This window comes from Nelumbo nucifera, chromosome 3, assembly GCF_055504915.1.
Source record: "Nelumbo nucifera cultivar China Antique chromosome 3, China Antique-T2T, whole genome shotgun sequence".
Taxonomy (NCBI): domain Eukaryota; kingdom Viridiplantae; phylum Streptophyta; class Magnoliopsida; order Proteales; family Nelumbonaceae; genus Nelumbo; species Nelumbo nucifera.
In genome coordinates this window covers 71280869-71300695 of record NC_142651.1, presented here as the reverse complement: position 1 = coordinate 71300695, position 19827 = coordinate 71280869, and the positions used below count along the sequence as shown (strand labels likewise).

General features: G+C 31.0%; 1 pseudogene across 1 annotated transcript in view; it reads left to right on the top strand.

The window, feature by feature from the left end:
• Positions 1-18033, top strand: part of LOC148801332 (serine/threonine-protein phosphatase PP1-like) — a 30524-nt pseudogene extending 12491 nt beyond the window's left edge. Inside the window, exon 6 of the transcript XR_016083832.1 lies at positions 17455-18033. The product of XR_016083832.1 is annotated as a serine/threonine-protein phosphatase PP1-like (transcript). The remainder of the gene's footprint in view (positions 1-17454) is intronic.
• Positions 18034-19827: the final 1794 nt, after the last annotated feature.

Here is a 19827-nt window from a genome sequence, read left to right as displayed (position 1 = left end):
CTCCTCCTAATTGTGTTTGCTCTTTCGACCCAAGTCCACACTCAACCTCCACCTTTACTTCCTCAAAATGCAAACCATCTTCAAAACAACCTTTATCCTGACACATACATACATGCATTGATAGGCTGAATAAATTGAAAATCCCCTCCAATTTATTGCTGTTTATTAGGTGATTTCCAAGAGGGAATACAATGAGTGAGGGAAATCTTTGTAAGTGTGAGACTTTATTCTTGTGAATTATCCAAACTTGTCACAATTCATGAGGTTAAGGAAGCTAAATATGACTTTCACCATGACCAACCCTAACTACCTTCATGTGTACAATGCACTTGATTGAATAATTGATAATCATTTGAGCTAGTTTACATCTGAACTGCTAATGCACGAGGTTCAACAATTGAAAAAGAGAAAAAGAAAGGGACAAAGTCCAAATGACTCTGCTGGCATGAACTGAATAGTAAAACTAGCGGTTTATGACATGAGTCAGTCCTAACTCCGCTATTCCAAGCTGAATAGTAAAACTAGCAACTTGGAATATGAGTATTGTTATCTGCCTCAAGCTTGTGACCAGTGTGAGATGGAGCATAAAATGCACTCACACCAAAAAAAAAAAAAAAGAAAAGAAAAAGAAGAAAGAAGCAAATACCCCGTGTGAGATGGAGCATAAAATGCACTCACACCAAAAAAAAAAAAAAGAAAAGAAAAAGAAGAAAGAAGCAAATACCCCGTGTGAGATGGAGCATAAAATGCACTCACACCAAAAAAAAAAAAAAGAAAAGAAAAAGAAGAAAGAAGCAAATACCCCGTGTGAGATGGAGCATAAAATGCACTCACACAAAAAAAAAGAAAGAAAAAGAAGAAAGAAGCAAATACCCCGTGTGAGATGGAGCATAAAATGCACTCACACCAAAAAAAAAGGGGAAAGAAAAAAAATATTGGTGACGGCTGAGGTTCAAAGGGACAAAATGTGGTTGAACACTCAATGAGGTGCAATGACAGATTTGAGACCAAGCTCAAAGGGTTAAATTTTGCGGTCAATGAGCTGATTTACATATTGAATGGAAGTGAATGTTGGGGCATGAGAATTTCATATTCTCCCTTTCCTTGACTCTTATGTATGTGATAAGAATGACAATTCAGAGGAATGAATCAGAATACCTACACAGGTTTCCCAACCACTCAATGTATTCTCATCCTAGAATTCATCCGGTAAATGGTAATAATAAGGGGGGATGATCAGTTTATGGCTGAGGTCTTTGCTTGAGGACAAGTAAAAGCTTAACCCACTTGTGAAGGGGTACCTTTCCCCTATGTCCAGTCCTTGCCAATGTTTCCCTGAAGGGTGCAATGCCTACTTTCATCTCATCATACAAAGGCATCATCGCTCTATGGAAACTCTACAGTGGCTAACTATTCTTGGGTGATGGTGCCCCTCATGTGCATTGAAAACAGAGAGGACACATCCTCTGCTGATATCCAAAACTCCCCAAAAGGCCCAAAAAATGTGTATAACAGCAATGACCCAATAATGGGTCCACACCTTTTTGATGATTATGTGCACCTTTAATCTTATAGTGCTTGGCTTTCTGCCAGAATGGCAACCTATATTGTTGGTGATGATGGAATCAGGTAACCAGTTAACGATTTTGGTTTCAATTTTATTTTGATAGGCAAGTACTCTCTTTCTTTGTTTTTCGGTTGTTCTAGAGATTAGTGATTTTAGTCTGAGTTGGTTCAGAATGATGTGCTTTGCCTAAGTTCTCTAACTTGGTTATAATACAATTTTTAGTCTTTTTTCCTAGTTACACTAAGAACAATTGTTTTTGCAATAAATTATAGAGGTTTAAGATAGTTTTAGGGACTTGTTAAATGCTTGGATTTTGTGGTTTTTATTCTATTTTCCTTTAGAGTTGTGGTTCAATCGTGCAATCTCTCTCCTCTCTCTCCCCGAGTGAAGTGCTTGTTATTTTTCCTTTTTGAGTATCAGAACTTAATCCACTTGTGAAAAGGGTACCTTTCCCCTATGCCCAGTCCCTGCCAATGTTTCACTGAAGGTTGCAATGCCTACCTTCATCTCATCATACAAGGGCACCATCACTTTATGGAAGACACTCTGCATTGGCTAATTATGCTTGGCTAATGGTGGTGCCCCACATCCTCTACTGATACCCCAAACTCCCCAAAATACCCCAAATGTGTATATAACAACAGTGAGCCAGTATTGGGTCCATACCTTTTTGATGATTATGTACAACTTTAATCTTACAATGCTGGGCTTTCTGCGGGAATGACAACCTATATTGTTGGTGATGATGGAATCAGGTAACTAGGTAATGCTTCAATTGTTTTAGAGATTAGTGATTTTAGTCTGTGCTGGTTCACATTAATGTGCTTTTCCCATGTCTTTTTTTGTCCTAGTTAGACAAAGAATAGTTGTTGCTTGTATTTTGCAATAATTAATAGAGTTTGAGATAGTTTAAGGACTTGTTAGATGCTTGGATTTTTTTCTCATCGGTTCTTCTTATTTTCATTGTTCATTTAAATGTTTAGAAGGAAAAGGTTTGCCAATAGTCGTGAATTTTTAGCTATAAAGACACTTTTCTATTGAATTTTTTGATGAGGTTGAATGCAATTACTTATTAATTGGAGATATGCTCAGCTTGGTTGTTAGCCTGTAAAGACCAAGAAAATGCAATCTGTCATGAATTTGTGCCCACATGTTGGTGTTGTCGAAGTACTAGAATTTTAATCCATACTAACACTAGCAAAGAGTTATTTAAAATTTGAAAGTAAACCAAATGCTTTTACTTATTTGCATCTTAAGAAATTTATTTTACTAAATTAAATGATTCATTTATTTATTTTAATAAGTTAAATGGGACAAGTAGGTCTTGTGTTGTGTGATAACTTGTCACATAATTAATAGAGGTTTGAGATTTGTTAGATGCTTGGATTTAATCTTGGATTTCTCTCTCTCTCTCCCTGGGCATCTTTTTAGCATTCTAGTTCCCTTTTGAGTTCAAATCAGTATGTTGAATTTTCTCATCGGTGCTTCTTGATGTTGATTGGTGGTAACCAAACATTTAATTGTTTAGAAGGAAAAGGTTTGTGGCGACTTGGTCGAATTGGGGGAAGATGTAGGTATTATTGCGGGTCAATCTATTGGAGAACCAGGGACTCAACTAACATTAAGAACTTTTCATACCGGCAGAGTATTCATAGGAGGTACTGTAGAACCGGTACGAGCCCCTTCTAATGGAAAAATAAAATTCAATGAGGATTTGGTTCATTCCACACGTACACGTCATGGACATCCTACTTTTCTATGTTATATAGACCTGTATATCCCTTAAAAAAAGAAAAATATCTGCAACTACTTCCAGTGACAATTGTTCGGTCGATCTGATGGATACAGAAAGCTCATATTCTTCCAGTTCTGATTTTCTAAATCAGATGAAAGAATAACGACCTAAATCCTAACTCTTTTTCTTACATGAGCCTTCTCTATTTCAATTTCATTTCTATTCACCCCACGAAAAAAAATAAAATGCAATTACTTATTAATTGGAGATTTTTCCGAAGCCCAAGTTTTAGGGCTATGAACGGGTTAGGTCAGGTGAGGGATAGCTGTAACTCCCGTCCCAATAACAACTAAAATTTTATTTATTTATTTTATTAAACCAATTTATTCATTTATTTATTTTAATAAATTAAACAATTATATATTTATTTGATTCAACTCGCACCCAATAATAAATGAGTATTTATTTTTATTTAATTAACTTGTTGATTTATTTATTTTACAAACTTAAGTAAGTTATTATCTATAGATTTCTATTTATTTAATTTACTAAATTAAATTATTCAAGTAATTAATAATTTATGTAACTAATAAGTTATTTCTCTTTCTCTCCTCCCCCCCTTAGTTGGGGTTAACCCTGTTCACGGGCCGAGCCAAGTTCGGGTCGGGCTTTACCTTTACATCAATAGAGCATATTCAAGCGCAAGTCCAGGCCTCGACTAAACATTAGGCCACGATATTGGGCCTGAACCCGACCCTCGTATAAAGCCCAAAGCGCGATCAAGAAATTTTTATTTGTTGCTTCTCTCTTATTTCCTTGCTTAATTATTTATATATTTGTTTTATTAAGTTAAAAGATTATATTTATCTAATTTACTAAATTATTTATTTTTATTTACAAATTATTTCCCTCTCTCCCTTATAGTCCCGAGTCCAATATTTATGGTTGTCAATGGGTTGAGTTTGGTTCTAGGAATCTTGGATATTTGTTTATCTTGTTAAATTAAATTATTCATTTATATATTTTTCAAAATTAAGTAATTTTTAATCCATAAATTTCTATTTATTTTATTTACTGGTTTATTCAATTAATTATTAATTTATTGCAAGTTAAGATTAAACCGCCAAGTTTGGGTTGGGCTGTCTTTATATCTTGACCCAACCATCAGGCTTATCTCTTGAGTCAAGCTTGACAAGGAAATTATCATTCTTTTTTACTCTTTCATTTTCTCACCAATTTATTTATATATTTAATTTACAATGCTATTTACTTTTATTAACAAATTATTTCCCTCTATCTCACTCCCCAAGTCCAATATTTTGGATTGTCAACGAGTTGGGATTGATTTTATTATTTAGTTTAATAAATTATTCAATTAATTAATAATTTATTTTACTAACAAATTATTTTTCTCTCTATGGATCCTTATTTTTGGGCTATCAATAGGTCTAGTGTGGGATAGCATGTACCTATCCCATCCCAATAATAAATGAAAATTTATTTATTTATTTTCCAAAGTAAATTATTCATTTATATATTTTAATACATTATATAAAATATTATGTATAAATTTTTATTTATTTGATTCAACCTCCCAACTGAGACCTAACCTACTGATAACCCTAAATATTGGCTCAGGGAGAGTGATTGAAATAACTCAATTGTTAAATAAATTATTAATTACTTGAATAATTTAATAAAATAACTAAATATTAATTTATTTGATTCAACCTGACACCCAATAATAAATAAATATTTAGTTATTTTATTAAATTATTCAAGTAATTAATAATTTATTTAACAATTGAGTTATTTCAATCACTCTCCCTGAGCCAATATTTAGGGCTATCAGTAGGTTAGGTCTCAGTTGGGATTAAAACTATTAACGGGTTGGGCTAGGTTTGGATTGGGATTTGCCTTTACATCAATAGAACATATATTAAGCCCAAGTTTGAGTTCGAGCCAACTTGGGGTGTTTTATAATGGGAGGGACGAAGTAAGAAAGCACTGAGTACTTATTTACTAAACCAAATTAATGACTTATTTATTTTAAAAAATTAAATAATTTATTATCCATAAAATTTATTTATTTAATTCAACCCACACCCAATAATAAATTAATGTTTAATTCTTTTATTAAAATATGTTGTTGATTTATTTATTATTTTTTATTTACTAAATTATTCAAATAATTAATAATTTATTTAACTAATAAGTTATTTCTCTCTCTCTCTCTCTCTTTCTCTCCTAATATTTAGGACTATCTATAGAATAGGTCTTGGTTGGGATTAAACCTTTTTACGGGTTGGACCATGTTCAGATCAACAGAACTAATTCAAGCCCAATCCAAAGCCTAGGCCAACCATCAGGCCTAGATCTTGATATTGTGTCCGAACATCATATAAAGCCTGGATTGCAATTAGGAAATTTTTATTCCTCATTTCTCTGTCATTTTCTTGCCAAATTATTTATATATTTATTCCTTATGTTTTGTTAACAAAATTTACTAATTTATTCAATTAATCAATTATTTATTAATAGGTTAAGGTTAGGGTTAGGATTAATCCTATTTGCAGGCTCTCCAGGTTCAGCCCAACTCAACCACCAAGCGTAGATTTTGTAAATGAGCCCAGCCAAGAAATTAATAATCTTTATATATTTAATTTATGCGCAAGTGTGAGTCTAGGTTGAACTTCGGGCCTACATCTTGAGCATGAGCCTGAAGTTCATATAGAGCCCTAATCATGGTGAGGAAAGTCTTTGTTTCTCTCATTTGCTCACCTAATTACTTATAGTTATGCTTTTAAGTTAAAAAATATTTGCTAAACTTACTAAATTATTTTAGTTTATAAACAAATTATTTCTCTCTCTCTCTCTCTCCCTCCTGAGTTACATATTTAGGGTTGTCAATGGATTGGGTTTAGATCTAGATAGTTTGGATATTTATTTATTTTTCCAAAAATTAGTAAATTATTATTCATAGGTTTTATTTATTTACGTAACTAAATTATTCATCTAATTAATGATTTAATTTATGAACAACGGATTAGTTCTGGTGTCGAATAGGCTGTACATGTCTTGTCCCAATAATAACTAAAAATTTATTTATTTATTTTACTAAATTAAATTATTCATTTATTTGTTTTAATATATTAAATAAATTATTCTCCACAAAGTTTTATTTATTTAATTCGATCTGTGACCAATATTTACGGTTGTCAATGATACAAGTTCTAGTGTCTTGCACCAATCACAAGTGAATATTTATTTATTTTTTGTTAAAGTTAATTATTGATTTATCTATTTTATAAAATTAAGTAAATTATTATCCATAGATTTCTATTTACTTAATTTATTGAATTCTTTAATTAACTAATTAATTAATTATTTTCCTAACAAATTATTTTTCTCTCTCTCACTCCTGGAGACTATTTTTAGGGTAATTAATATGTTTAGTGAGGTGTGGGATATGATGTACCTATCCCGTCCCAATAATAAATGTAATTTTATTTATTTATTTTACCAAACCAAATTAATCATTAATTATTTTACAAAATTAACTAAATTAGTATCCATAGGTTCCTATTTATTTAATTTATTAAATTATTCAAATAGTTAATAATCCATAGATTCCCCCCCCCCCCCAACCCAAGCAAAATTTTTAGGTTTATAAATTGGATAGGTATCGACTGGGGTTAAATCTTTTCATTGGTTGGGCCCCGTCTGGTTTGGGCTTTGCCTTTATATCAACAGAACTTATTAAGGCCCAAGTCTAAGCCTAGGCCAACAATCAATCCTAGATTTTGAGCCCATGCCCAACCATCATATAAAGCTCGAATTGCGATAAGGAAATTTTTGTTCTTTTTCTCTTTCTCATTTTCTAGAAGTCTCTCTTCCATATTTGTTGCTAACATGTAATTATTTATAATGATGCCATTAATAAAGAGCTAACTACTCCCTTTTTCTTGCCTAATTATTTATATACTTATTTTAAAAAGTTAAAAGATTTTATTGATTTAATTTACTAGATTATTTAATTATATCCCTCTCTATCTTATTGCTCGGTGTCCAATTTAAGGGTTGTCAACAGGTGGGGATTGGTCTAGGTAGCTTGGATATTTATTTATTTTATTAAATTAAATTATTCAATAATATATTTTACAAAATTAAGAAAATTATTATTCATAGATTTCTATTTATTTAATTAACTAATTGACTTCATTAATTAATAATTTATTAACAAGTTAAGGAGGTTGGGATTAAACTTGTTCACAGGTAGTGCCAATTTGGGTTCGACTTTGTCTTTATTCAATAGAATATATTGAAGCCCAACTTTAAGCCCGACCCAACTAGACCTATCTCTTGAGTCAAGCACGGCGAGGAAAGTGTTATTGTTTATTGCTCTCTTATTTCCTCACCAATTTATTTATATATTTAATTTAGTAAGTTAAAAAAATTTATTTATTTAATTTGCTAAACGATTTAATTTTATCAAAAAATTATTTCACTATATCTCTCCCTCCCCGAGTCTAATATTTTGGGTTATCAATGGGTCAGGCTTGGTTTTAGATAGATTGGATATTTATTTATTATTTTATTAAATGAATTGAGTCATTATATATAGATTTTATTTAGTTTAATAAATTAATTAATAATTTATTTTTCTCTTTCTCTGGATCCTTATTTTTTGGTTTATCAACGAGTTAGGTCTAGTGTGGTATAGCATTTACCTGTCCCGTCCCAATAATTAATGAATTTTTTTTATTCTTCTGTTTTACTAAACTAAATTATTCGTTTATATATTTAAATACATTAGATAAACTATTATGTATAAATTTTTATTTATTTGATACAACCCGACACCCAATAATAAATGAGTATTTAGTTATTTTATTAAATTAAATTGTTGATTTGTTTATTTTACAGAATTAAGTAAAATATTATTCGTAGATTTCTATTTTTAATTTACTAAATTATTCAAGTAATTAATAAGTTATTTAACTATTTAGTTATTTGAACATCTCTCCCTAAGCCTAATATTTAGGGCTATTAGTAGGTTAGGTCTCAGCTTGGATTAAAATTATTAACGGGATCAATAGAACATATTTATGCACAAATCTGAGTCCAGGTTGAACTTCGGGCCTACATCTTGAGCATGAGCCTAAAGTTCATATAGAGACCTAATCATGGTGAGGAAATTCTTTGTTTCTCTCATTTTCTCACCTAATTACTTATATAGTTATGCTTTTAAGTTAAAAAATATTTACTGAACTTACTAAATTATTTTAGTTTATAAACAAATTATTTCTCTCTCTCTCTCTCTCCCTCTTGAATTACATATTTAGGGTTGTCAATGGATTGGGTTTAGATCTAGATAGTTTGGATATTTATTTATTTTTCCGAAAGATGGTAAATTATTATTCATAGATTTTATTTATTTACGTAACTAAATTATTCATCTAATTAATGATTTAATTTATGAACAACGGATTAGTTCTGGTGTCGAATAGGCTATACATGTCTTGTCCCAATAATAACTGAAAATTTATTATTTATTTTACTAAATTAAATTATTCATTTATTTCTTTAAATATATTAAAAAAATTATTGTCCATAAAGTTTTATTTATTTAATTAAACCTGTGACCAAAATTTACGGTTGTCAATGATGCAAGTTTGGTTGGGGATGGCTTGGACTAGTCTTGCACCAATCACAAGTGAATATTTATCTATATTTTTTTGTTAAAGTTAATTATTGATTTATCTATTTTATGAAATTAAGTAAATTATTATCCATAGATTTCTATTTACTTAATTTATTGAATTCTTTAATTAGCTAATTAATTAATTAATTAATTATTTTCCTAACAAATTAATATGTTTAAATAAATGTAATTTTATTTATTTATTTTACTAAACCAAATTAATCATTAATTATTTTACAAAATTAACTAAATTGGTATCCATAGGTTCCTATTTATTTAATTTATTAAATTATTCAAGTAGTTAATAATCCATAGATTCCCCCCCCCCAACCCGAGCAAAATGTTTAGGTTTACAAATTGGATAGGTATCGGTTGGGGTTAAACCTTTTCATTGGTTGGGCCACGTTTGGTTTGGGCTGTGCCCGACCATCATATAAAGCTCGGATTGCGATAAGGAAATTTTTGTTCTTTGTCTCTTTCTCATTTTCTAGAAATCTCTCTTTCGTATTTGTTGCTAACATGTAACTATTTACAATGATGCCATTAATAAAGAGCTAACTACTCTCTCTTTTTCTTGCGTAATTATTTGAAAAAGTTAAAATATTTATTGATTTAATTTACTAGATTATTTAATTATATCTCTCTCTATCTTACTGCTCGGTGTCCAATATTTAAGGGTTGTCAACAGGTGAGGATTGGTCTACGTAGCTTGGATATTTATTTATTTTATTAAATTATATATTTTACAAAATTAAGAAAATTATTATCCATAGATTTCTTTTTATTTAATTAACTAATTGACTTCATTAATTAATAATTTATTAACAAGTTAAGGAGGTTGGGATTAAACTTATTCACAGGCAGTGCCAAGTTTGGGTTGGACTTTGTCTTTATTCAATAGAATATATTGAAGCCAACTTTAAGCCCGACCCAACCATTAGACCTATCTCTTGAGTCGAGCCCGACGAGGAAAGTGTTATTGTTTATTGCTCTCTTATTTCCTCACCAATTTATTTATTTATTTAATTTAGTAAGTTAAAAAAATTATTTATTTAATTTTCTAAACGATTTAATTTTATCAAAAAATTATTTCACTATATCCTTCCCTCCCCGAGTCTAATATTTTGGGTTATCAATGGGTCGGGCTTGGTTTTAGATAGGTTGGATATTTATTTATTATTTTACTAAATGAATTGAGTCATTATATATAGATTTTATTATTTAGTTTAATAAATTAATTAATAGTTTATTTTTCTCTTTCTCTGGATCCTTATTTTTTGGGTTATCAACGAGTTAGGTCTAGTGTGGTATAGCATGCTCCTATCCCGTCCCAATAATTATTGAATTTTTTTTTACTTTTGTTTTACTAAACTAAATTATTCGTTTATATATTTAAATACATTAGATAAACAATTATGAATAAATTTTTATTTATCAACCCGACACCCAAAAATAAATGAGTATTTAGTTATTTTATTAAATTAAATTGTTGATTTGTTTATTTTACAAAATTAAGTAAAATATTATCCATAGATTTCTATTTTTTAATTTACTAAATTATTCAAGTAATTAATAATTTATTTAACTATTTAGTTATTTGAACCTCTCTCCCTAAGCCTAATTATTTAGGGCTATTAGTAGGTTAGGTCTCAGCTTGGATTGAAATTATTAACAAGATCAATAGAACATATTTATGCGCAAGTCTGAGTCCAGGTTGAACTTCAGGCCTACATTTTGAGCATGAGCCTGAATTTCATATAGAGCCTAGTCATGGTGAGGAAATTCTTTGTTTTCTCTCATTTTCTCACCTAATTACTTATATAGTTATGCTTTTAAGTTAAAAAAATATTTACTAAACTTACTAAATTATTTTAGTTTATAAACAAATTATTTCTCTCTCTCTCTCTCTCTCTCTCTCCCTCCTGAGTTACATATTTAGGGTTGTCAATGGATTGGGTTTAGATCTAGATAGTTTGGATATTTATTTATTTTTCCAAAAGTTAGTAAATTATTATTCATATGTTTTATTTATTTACGTAACTAAATTATTCATCTAATTAATGATTTAATTTATGAACAACGGATTAATTCTGGTGTGGAATAGGTTGTACATGTCTTGTCCCAATAATAACTGAAAAATTATTTATTTATTTTACTAAATTAAATTATTCATTTATTTGTTTTAATATATTAAATAAATTATTCTATTAAACCTATTCATGGGTAGTGCCATGTTCGGGAAGGGCTTTGTCTTTATATCAATAGAATATATTCAAGCCCAACCCAACCATCAGGTCTATCTCTTGAGTCAAGCCTAGCGAGGAAATTGTTATTCTTTAGTACTCTCTCATTTCCTCACCAATTAATTTATATATTTAATTTAGTAAGTTAAAAATTTTATTTATTTAATTTTATCAACATATTATTTCCCTCTATCTCCCCCTCCCTCTCCCTGAGTCCAGTATTTTGGGTTGGTTTTAGATAGTTTGGATATTTACTTATTTATTATTTTACTATATGAATTAAATCTTTATCTACAGATTTTATTATTTAGCTTAATAAATTATATAATTAATGAATAAATTATATTATAAACCTATTATTTCTCTCTCTCTCTTTGGATCCTTATTTTCTGGGTTGTCAACGAGTTAAGTCTAGAGTGGGATATGAATAATAAATGACATTTTATTTATTTATTTTACTAAACCAAATTATTCATTTATATATTTTAATACATTAGATAAACTATTATGTATAAATTTTTATTTATTTGATTCAACCCAACACCCAATAATAAATAAATATTTAGTTATTACTCTCTTGAGTCGAGCCCGGCGAGGGAAGTGTTATTGTTTATTACTCTTATTTTCCTCACCAATTTATTTCTATATTTTATTTAGTAATTTAAAATTTTTATTTATTTAATTTTCTAAACGATTTATATTTATCAAAAAATTATTTCACTATATCTCTCCCTCCCCAAGTCTAATATTTTGGGTTATCAATGGGCCGGGCTTGGTTTTAGATAGATTGGATATTTATTTCTAATTTTACTTAATGAATTGAGTCATTATATATAGATTTTATTATTTAGTTTAATAAATTAATTACTAATTTATTTTTCTCTTTCTCTGGATCCTTATTTTATGGGTTATCAACGAATTAGGTCTAATGTGGTAGCATGTACCTGTCCCGTCCCAATAATTAACAAAAAGTAATTTATTTATTTATTTTACTAAACTAAATTATTCATTTATATATTTAAATACATTAGATAAACTATTATGTATAAATTTTTATTTATTTGATTCAACCCGACACCCAATAATAAATGAGTATTTAGTTATTTTATTAAATTAAATTGTTTATTTATTTATTTTACAAAAATAAGTAAAATATTATCCATAGATTTCTATTTTTTAATTTAATAAATTATTCAAGTAATTAATAATAGAGCCTATTACAACTCTAATCACACTATTCTTAATTAAACAAACCCACTATAACTTATACCACAGACGGATAATCTCCCAATTCTAAGTTAAACGAAACAAACATATTTAGAGAAGTTGGGAAATCAACTCATCTCCATAAAAAAGTGAAACATTTCCTACTCAAATCAAAACAAAGCAAATAAACAACGACCAATCCAAACAAACCCATTTAAACAACGTAGAAAATCATAGAGACCAAACTGGAAGTCTCCATTTACATTTAGACGAACCATTTAAATCTCTCAAAATATGCTAAATCTACTCACTTAGACTTATAAGTGCCAAACAGAACCAATAGGAACCGATTCAAACTAATCCACTCTGGCGATGCAAACGTGCATGTGCCAAACCAACTAACCTAAAATTTTAAGGATCAAAAAAGATGTTTTTGTATTTCATAGAGAAATATTTCAAAGCACTAACAATTTGATAATCAGAAAAATCTTCAAAAACCCAAACGAATAACACGTTAAGCTATTAGTGCCAAACTACAAACAACGATCACTCACATCTTTAAACAATCCACCCAATATACTCTGTTAGAACAGAGCACTAACAAAATCCAACATGGCCATTCAAAATTGGAACCAATACAACCATTTCAAGTCGGCCGAAACTATCATTCCGTAACCGATAAAACAGAAGCATATGAAGGAATTATTCACTTTATTTAAAAAGTCCAACCAAAGCTAATCGATAGATTCCCAGAATGATGCCATCAAAGAAAACCGTAGCTAAAATCAATCCAAACAATCTAAGGCTATCCAAACCATCCTAATCTATCAATGGAAAAACTAAACTAGAGTCAACCCACACGTAACAAGATGCAGACAATTTTAGATTATTCCCTTACTAACCAACCAACCCTGATGCAAATGAATCAAACTCAGCATAGAGAAAACCATCTGGTAGATAATCGAATATAGCTAAACTTAATCAAACTCATTCTCCCTAACATTGGGCCAAACCTAGGTAGGAGCAAATACAGATTTTCCAAAACTAACCAAGCCGTGGCAAACCATTCAAACATCAATCAAATCAATACCCACTAACAAAGCATATTAGCAAAACAAAATCCCCTTACTAACAGAAAACAACCTGGCATACCCTAAATAAAAAGGAAATCAGGTAAACTACTCAACAAAATAAAATAAACCAACTTGTAGGAAAATAAAACAAATAAACGTTGATCGATCCAAACCGTTCCGTCAACACAATCTAAAATAAATAAAAGAAGAAACTTGACTTAATCAATTTAACCCACAAGAATAGAGTTTATTAAAATTATAATCACACTATTGTTAATTAAACAAACCTATTATAACTTATACCACAGACCGGATAATCTCCCAAATCTAAGTTAAACAAAACCAACGTATTTAGAGAATTTGGGAAATCAACTCAACTCCAAAAAGTGAAAACCTTTCATACTCAAATCAAAACAAAGCAAATAAAAAACGACCAATCAAAACAATACCATTTAAGCAACATACAAAATAATTGAGACATAACTTGATATAAATCACATCAACCAACAAATACCGAGCATATTACCCCACTAAAATCACCACTTTCACTTAGACGAACATTTTAAATCTCTCTAAATAAGCTAAATCCACTCACCCGGACTTGTAAGAGCCAAACAAAACCTATAGGAACCGATTCCAACTAATCCATTTCTGACGATGTAAACGTGCATGTGCCAAACCAACTAACCTAAACTTTTAATGATCAAAAAAAAAATTTTGAATTTCATACCGAAATATTTCAAAGCACAAGCAATTTCATAATGAGAAAAGTCATCAAAAATCCTAACGAAAAACACATTAAACAATTAGTGCCAAAATACAAACAGTGATCACTCTTAACACCTTAAAACAATCCAGCCAATATAGTCCGTTACAACAGAGCACTAACAAAAGCCAACATGGCCAACCAAAATTGGAATCAACACAACCATTTCATGTCGGCCCAAACCATCATTCCATAACCCATAAAAAAGAAGCATAGGAAAAAAATTATCCACTTTATTTAAAAAATTCAACCAGAGCTATAGATAAGCTTCCCATAACGATGCCATCAAAGAAGACCATAGCTGAAATCAATCCAAACAATCCAAAACTATCCAAACCATCATAATCTATCAATTTAAAAACTAAACGAGTCAATCCACATGAAACAAGATGAGGACAATTTGAGATTATTCCCTTTCTAACCAACCAACCCTGATGCAAATGAATCAAACTCAACATAGAGAAAATCATCTGGTAGAGAACGAATAGAGCTGATATTAATAAAACCCATTCTTCCAAATCCTGAGAAACAGAGTCTAACCAAACCTAGGTAGAAGCAACAACAGATTATCCAAAACTAACCAAACAAATAAACATTGATCAATCCAAACAGTCCGTCTAAACAATCTAAAACAAAACAAAGAAGAAACTTGACTTAATCAATTTATCCCACAAGAATATAGTCTATTACAACTCTAATCACACTATTCTTAATTAAACAAACCTGCTATAATTTATACCACAGGACGGCCAGGGTAAACTTCACTGCTGTCTCAGCTGCCTGAGTTGGACCTAAAGAACATGTATTGTGTGTTTGTTTGAAACGTTGAACTCGAACCAATTTCTAGTTATACTCTGGATCTTGGAGACTGGTGGGCAAAACTGAAAAGTTGCATATAACCCCTAGACTCGATTATGGTACTACAATGGGTGTTGGATTGGGCTATCTTTGATTTGCCAATCAGTGAGATCCTTTGGAGGTCAAAACCTGGGTATGTTGGGGCAGTCTGAGAATTCAATCAAATAGGTGATCATAGTGATAGGATCAGCCCCTTTGTAAGAAAAAGTGAATGATCAAGACTACACTCTCTCTGATGGAAACCAAAACTACTGGCAGTCGATTTTAAACTTGTTTGAGATTTGTTTTACAAAATATATTTATATGATAATATATATATATATATACATTTATATTTTGTTTTAAGAAAAATATTTGCAAAAGGTTTTAATTCCCAAGACCCATCCGATCTGAGAGTGCAACACTGCATCTTGCAACCAGGGGAGAGGTCATTCCCTGTCGGACAGTGTGATCATTATGGGCTGAGAGGTTAAGTGTAAGAGACCATTTATGGCTATTCACCTGATGGGTTATATCCTACTTAAGTCCAATATCTTTGGGCCTTCATAGGATGGCTGAACTCAATGATCATTTAATGTAAATATTGGGCCCATTAAGAGCCCATACTGATGGACTCTGGGGTTTACTGTGCTTGACAGTGAATTTGTGCAAGTCTTTTTTCACAGAGGCTAGGCCGAATTCGCATGGGCTTATATATGGTCATATTTGGGATCCCATGCCATACAAAGTGAACCAAATGGACCAGCAACTAACTAGGGTTGTGAGCCACTTGCTTAATGGGCATAAAGTCCAAAATTAATTGGATTAATTAAGTGGTCACATGACAGCTTAAGCAATCATGTGACGGGCGAATATGGGTTTGGATATGGGTCTGGATCATCCATTAGGATAAGAGGATAAGTCTTATCCACTTAGAGGGTCAAAATCCAAATAAAGATTTGGATTAGGAACCTCCTAATTCGATTAGGAGTGGTGATCCTTAAGGCTAAGAAAAGAGGAGACTGAAATTTGCTTCAGATTACTCTACTCTTGCTGCCTTAGAAACCCTAATTTGACCTCAATTTCTTGGACTAACTTTGACCAGTTCTGACTTTTGGTTTTTGAAGAAAATATCAGAACCAATTCGTACTCACCTCCCTTGTTGGATCCAAGGTGTTGGATCACAGTTTTGTTGAAAATTGTGTTGTTGAACTACTTTAATTCAAACTGCACTATCTCCAGTGAAAGCTGGTTTTGGTACTCTCTTTGGGTGTGAACTACCACTCTGGGGGCTACATTTGTGGAATTTGTATCAGTTATACTTTTCCCTTTCTGTTGGTTTCAAATCTGGTCCGATCTAGGTGCAACAACAATCCTAGAAAAATACAATTTTTCTAAAACTAGGAATACGATTCCCGGAAGTGTGAAATAAAATTTTTTAAATTTCACCCAGCCATCTAGCATGGTTCAGCCATCCATATGATTGATTTCCCCTTCCTTCAAAATGGCCTTAGCATCCCATTTTGACCTAGAAATATGTCAGATGAATGTAAAAACTGGATTTTTAAATGGAGAACTAAATGAAGAAATCTATATGACTCAACCCGAAGGTTATACAATTAAAGGAAAGGATGACAAAGTTTATAAACTTAAAAGGGCTATGTATGGTTTAAAGCAATCTCTTAGGATGTGGTACTTTACTTTTCATAATGATGTTTTAAAAATGGGCTTTGTTCCTAATTCATTTGATAATTGCATATATACTTTGAATAATGAAAGTTCTCATAGAATATTATCCTTATATGTTGATGATATTTTAATTGTTGGGGATGACTTAAAAATGATAGAAGAAATCAATGATTGGTTGAAATTTAATTTTGAGATGAAAGACATGGGTGATGTAAGTTTTATCTTAGGTATCAAATTTGAAAGAGACAGAAAATCTAGAATGATATGTTTATCTCAACAATTATATCTAAAAAAATATCTTAAAAAATTTAAAATGGGTTCAAGTAACCCGGTAGGAACTCCTATTAAAAAAGGAACCAAATTATCCAAAGTAATGATGCCATCTACTCAAGAAGAATATGTGGAAATGAAAAATAAACCATATGCACAAGTTGTTGGGTGTATAATATATGCTATGTTGTGTACTAAGCCAGACTTAGCATATTTTGTAAGCCTTGTGAGTAGGTAAAAAGTAATCCAAGAAAGTTGCATCAGAAAGTAGTTAAAAATGTTGAGATATATATAAGGAACACAACAGTATATAAATTAACATATCAAGGCAATGAAATTGAGTTTTGTGATGCTAACTTTGCAGGAGATTGTGATGAAAGAAGTTAATAAAAGTGGTTATATTTTCCATCTTGGTGGAGGAGCGATCTGAAGCAAAGGTGTGTGGCAAAACACACCATGGAAGATGAATTCATAACTTGTAGATCAAATGCTACTGAAGCTATATGGTTAAGAAGATTCTTGGAAGACTTAAAGTTAAGTATGCCAAGCAAGTCAATCATCATCAGAAATGATAACCAAGCTGCAATTCAAACTATCAAAAATGGTGAAGTTGGTCCCAAAGAAATGATTGATGACCCTTTAACAAAACTATGTATTATTGTTGATTTCAAGAGGCACATATGGTCTAAGAAGCAATCAATAAAAGTATCTCATCTCAGGTCAGTACATCTAAGTGGGAGATGTTGGACTGAGTGGCCTATGGCCCTCGATGATCTAGCCTTGGTGTGTTGGACAAACCGTGGCCACTAGATATAACACACACTAATGGACTAATTGTTTGCTTTTTGTGTACATTTTGACATACAATATTACACCTTATTTCTTATGATATTGTATTTTATTTTCATATAAATAAAATGATTTTGCAAACAAGTTTTTACACTATTTCACTTGTACAAATTTTTTGGACCAAGTCAATCCATCATCTATGAACATTAGGAGTAGAAGACTTGACAAGAGTGGTTGAGAAAAGTAAAAGTGATTACCTACATTCTAGGAGGTTCCCAACGTTCAGATTCTTTATGCAATTATAAATAAGAAGGTAAACTTGGGAACTAAACACAAGTCAATTGCATTTTATTCAGCTCCTACAAATCCCACTATATTGGTGCTCTCCTTCAGGCTGTTGAATGGTCCAGGGTCTTGTATCTTGAACTGGCGGGTGTTGCAATCCTAATCTTTCATCATCACCAGCTCCTTCTTGTCGGGTTTTTCAATCGACACAAGCTCCACCTCAGTATGCCTAGGGTCATATAATATGGGATGAGCAATTTTGCTCCAACCATCTGCCATATCAAGGTTCAATATCAGTTTCTTGCCAATGTTGGATTAAATGACAAGCCCTTCAATATTCTTGCCTTCTTGAGCTCATTTGGTCATGATTTTTAAAAGAGAAAATTGGTTAAAAGAAGTTGACTTTTTATCCCACTTACTTGTTTTCAAACATATTGGATTCATGAAACATTATTAAATTTTTTGTAAAAAAACCCATTTTAAAATGAAAAGTTAAAAAAAAAATAGAAAAAGGATAGATGCTTTTGAGAAGAAACAAAAAAAAAAAGATAATTGGCTTAAAGAATAAACCACAAAGGAGAAATATTTGCACACATGCACCTATATTTAAAATTAAATATCAAATACTTTTAAATCACCCTTATACGACTTGGGATCTTCTCCTCATACAGGGCGCCTCACAACAACCTCACAGGCACATCCCACCATGCCTTGGGAACATCTCCCATAAATAATAACACAAGTAAGAAGATGTTCCCAATGCACGGTGGGATGTGGCTGTCAGGTGCCATATGTGAGGAGTAGATTTGGTCTCCCCTTGTACATTCCAAATCCAGTGATTATACGTGTAGAACATATAAATGTTTGAAGTTTTTTATTTTTCAATTTTGTCATGTTGCATTCCAAGTTACTTTACATAAGTTAGTTTGCTTTTACATATCTTTGAATAACATTACTTTTAGAGTTAATAGAATGGTGTTTATATTGCATGTGGCATTACTTCATCAAATTTAATTCATTTTTTGCAAAAAAAGCATATTCATTTGATACGTTTTAGCATATTTGTTCACAGTCTAGATCAGGTAGGCACAAAGTTGTAAGCACATTCAATGAGCACTTAGATTTTTTTTTACACATGTCCCTTAATATACTCCTAGCCTACCCTTGAAAAAGATTAAAACCCACTTTTGACACTTGTCAGAATATTTATCAAGTGCTTATAGAACATGCTTACTATATTGTGCCTAATAGATCTAGTTCGATCGAAGCATCTATATTGCCCCTTGTTTTGCCACCCAATCTACTGAGATTCTCTTTTGTGCCCAACCAATCTACAACCACCCAACCCACGGCACCTCAACCCATAATCCTGCCTATCTTTCTATGATGAATCTTTATAATACAATGGAGTGCTTATTATTTTTACAATATAATATGAAAATTTCCTTGGTCTCCATGGCCAAGTGGATAGGGCACTTTTTGTATGATTGTTTCTTCTACACATAAATTAGTAAAATTATTCAGGTTTTTTAACATAAGTTAGTGTTTAGAAGATTGAAGTCTTATTATATTTTATTAGAGTAAGAACTTTCTTTTATGTTTGGACTTAATTATTGATTTTTTAATCCATTCCCACTTCTTTTACATATTTCTTTATATTCAG